Source organism: Rana temporaria, chromosome 3 (genome assembly GCF_905171775.1).
Source record: "Rana temporaria chromosome 3, aRanTem1.1, whole genome shotgun sequence".
Lineage (NCBI taxonomy): Eukaryota > Metazoa > Chordata > Amphibia > Anura > Ranidae > Rana > Rana temporaria.
The window spans coordinates 457236815-457240746 of NC_053491.1; positions in this window are offsets into that span (position 1 = coordinate 457236815).

Genomic DNA, 3932 nt, shown 5'->3' on the forward strand with positions numbered 1-3932 from the left:
ACGCTGCAAAATTCGCGGTAAAAAAACGGCGTTTTAAACGCCGTTTTTTGCCTTTGAAAACTTGAGTTTACATGTGTTTGCATTTGCTTCTCGTGTGCATGGGGCCTTATAGTTAAAGTGCAATTCCAGCTTAAACCCAACCAGCCTTAAAAATGTGCCCTCCCCTCCTCCTTACACATTTGCTGACTAACCTGTGTAAGAAAGATGTACACTATATTGTCAAAAGTATTGGGACACCTGCCTTTACACGCACATGGGGGCAGATCCACAAAGAAATTACGCCGGCGTATCTACTGATACGCTGGCGTAATTTCAAAATTCCCGCATCGTATCTTTGTTTTGAATCCTCAAAACAAGATACGACGGCATCTGGGTTAGATCCGACAGACGTACGCCTTAGTACGCCGTTGAGTCTAAGATGCAATTTTCCGGCGGCCGCTGGGTGGCGTTCACGTCGTAATCCGCGTCGAGTATGCAAATTAGCTTTTTCCGACGATCCACGAACGTACGAGCGGCCGTCGCATTCTTTTACGTCGTTTCCGTTCGGCTTTTTCCGGCATATAGTTAAAGCTGCTATCTGGTGGCGTACTCAATGTTAAGTATGGCTGTCGTTCCCGCGTCTAATTTTGAAATTTTTACGTTGTCCGTGAATGGGGCTGGACGCCATTTACGTTCACGGCGAAAACAGTGACGTCCTTGCGACGTCATTTGGAGCAATGCACCCTGGGAGTTTTGACGGACGGGGCATGCGCAGTTCGTTCGGCGTGGGGACGCGCTTCATTTAAATGAAACACGCCCCCTACTTGCCGCATTTGAATTCCGCGCCCTTAAGCCGCGAGAAATACACTACGCCACCGTAACTTACGGCGCGAATTCGTTGAGGATTCAAACTTATGCCAAGTAAGTTACGGTGGCGTAGCGTATCTTAGATATGCTGCGCCGATGCAGATCTTTGTGGATCTGCCCCATGAACTTTAATGGCATCCCAGTCTTAGTGCGTAGGGTTCAATATTGAGTTGGCCCACCCTTTGCAGCTATAACAGCTTCAGCTCTTCTGGGAAGACTGTCCACAAGGTTTAGGAGTGTGTCTATGGGAATGTATTACCATTCTTCCAGAAGCGCATTTGTGAGGTCAGGCATTGGTGTTGGACGAGAAGTCGTGGTCTACACTCTAATTCATGCCAACGTGTTGGGGTCAGGCCAGTGAAGTTCCTCCCCCCCAAACTTGCTTTGTGCACTGGTCCAAATAATTTGGTGGAGGGGGGGTTATGGTGTGGGGGGTTGTTTTTCAGGGGTTGGGCTTGGCCCCTTAGTTCCAGTGAAGGGAACTCTTAAGACCTCAGCATACCGAGACATTTTGGACAATTTCATGCTCCCAACTTTGTGGGAACAGTTTGGGGACGGCCCCTTCCTGTTCCAACACGACTGCGCACCAGTGTACAAAGCAAGGTCCATAAAGCCATGGATGAGCGAGTTTGGGGTGGAGGAACTTGACTGACCTGCACAGAGTCCTGACCTCAACCTGATAGAACACCTTTGGGATGAATTAGAACGGATACTGAAAGCCAGGCCTTCTTGTCCACATCAGTGCCTGACCTCACAAATGCACTTCTGAAAAAAATGATCAAACATTCCCATAGACACACTCCTAAACCTTGTGGATGGCCTTCCCAGAAGAGATGAAGCTGTTATAGCTGCAAAGGGAGGACCAACTCAATATTAAACCCTACGGACTAAGACTGGGATGCCATTAAAGTTCATGTGCGTGTAAAATCAGGTGTCCCAATACTTTTAAACAATATAGTGTATATCTTTTTACATAGATTAGTTAGCCTAGGTGTTAGGAGGGGGCAGCAATTGTACGACTAGTTAGTTTTAGGCTGGAATTCTACGTAAATGTATGGTATTGTGTTCTTTGTTTAGATACACATGTAAAATATAATGACTTGATGTAAATAATGTTTTCATTATGTATTAATATTTAAATGCCTTGTATCGTTGTATAGTTTGTATTTATATATGTATGTTCTGCCCCACTTTTATGTAACTTTTCTGTATTGTATTAAACCGCATCAGCTGATTATTGTTTTTTTTTGTATGCTGACATCTAGTGGAAGTTTTGGGCCATTATAATTTGTTTAATATGTATTTTGGGTTTCTCCCTCTTTAGAGCTAGTTAGTTCAGTCCTTCAACAAGTCAAAGAGAAACAGCGCTTAGGGCCCTTGGTGCAATTAACTACATTGCGGTATTCCCCATTGGGTTAGATGGATATAAGCTCATCAATGAAAATAGCATCCCTTAACCACTTCAGTCCTGGAAAGTTTTACCCCCTTCCTGACCAGAGCACTTTTTATCATTTGTAACAGTGGGGCTGTCAGTCTGTAGAGTGGGGTGCAGGATGTGTCCATCAGTCTGGAGGAAGGAGAGTTGGCCTGCCAGTCTGTAGAGCGGGGTGCAGGCTGTGTCCATCAGTCTGGGGGAAGGAGAGTGGGCCTGTCAGTCTGTAGAGTGGAGTGTAGGATGTGTCCATCAGTCTGGGGGAAGGAGAGTGGGCCTGTCAGTCTGTAGAGTGGGGTGCAGGATGTGTCCATCAGTCTGGGAGGAAGGAGAGTGGGGCTGTCAGTATGGAGAGTGGGGTGCAGTATGTGTCCATCAGTCTGGGAGGAAGAAGAGTGGGGCTATCAGTCTGTACTGTAGAGCGGGGTGCAGAATGTGTCCATCAGTCTGGGACAAGGAGAGTGGGCCTGTCAGTCTGTAGAGTGGGGTGCAGGATGTGTCCATCAGTCTGGAGGATGGAGAGTGGGGCTGTCAGTCTGTAGAGTGGGGTGCAGGATGTGTCTATCAGTCTGGAGGATGGAGAGTGGGGCTGTCAGTCTGTAGAGTGAGGTGCAGGATGTGTCTATCAGTCTGGAGGATGGAGAGTGGGGCTGTCAGTCTGTAGAGTGGGGTGCAGGATGTGTCCATCAGTCTGGAGGATGGACGTGTTGGGCTGTCAGTCTGTAGAGTGGGGTGCAGCATGTGTCTATCAGTCTGGAGGATGGAGAGTTGGCCTGTCAGTCTGTAGAGTGGGGTGCAGGCTGTGTCCATCAGTCTGGAGGATGGAGAGTTGGCCTGTCAGTCTGTAGAGTGGGGTGCAGGATGTGTCCATCAGTCTGGAGGATGGAGAGTTGGCCTGTCAGTCTGGAGAGTGGGGTGCAGGATGTGTCTATCAGTCTGGAGGATGGAGAGTTGGCCTGTCAGTCTGAAGAGTGGGGTGCAGGATGTGTCCATCAGTCTGGAGGATGGAGAGTTGGCCTGTCAGTCTGAAGAGTGGGGTGCAGGATGTGTCCATCAGTCTGGAGGATGGAGAGTTGGGCTGTCAGTCTGGAGAGTGGGGTGCAGGATGTGTCCATCAGTCTGGAGGATGGAGAGTTGGCCTGTCAGTCTGGAGAGTGGGGTGCAGAATGTGTCTATCAGTCTGGGGGAAGGAGAGTGGGGCTGTCAATTTGTAGAGCGGGGTGCAGGATGTGTCCATCAGTCTGGAGGATAGAGAGTTGGCCTCTCAGTCTGTAGAGTGGGGTGCAGGATGTGTCCATCAGTCTGGAGGATGGAGAGTTGGGCTGTCAGTCTGTAGAGTGGGGTGCAGGATGTGTCTATCAGTCTGGGGAAAGGAGAGTGGGGCTGTCAGTCCGTAGAGTGGGGTGCAGGATGTGTCCATCAGTCTGGAGGAAGGAGAGTTGGCCTGTCAGTCTGTAGAGTGGGTGCAGCATGTGTCCATCAGTCTGGAGGATGGAGAGTTGGCCTGTCAGTCTATAGAGTGGGGTGCAGGCTGTGTCCATCAGTCTGGAGGAAGGAGAGTTGGCCTGTCAGTCTGTAGAGTGGGTGCAGCATGTGTCCATCAGTCTGGAGGATGGAGAGTTGGCCTGTCAGTCTATAGAGTGGGGTGCAGGAT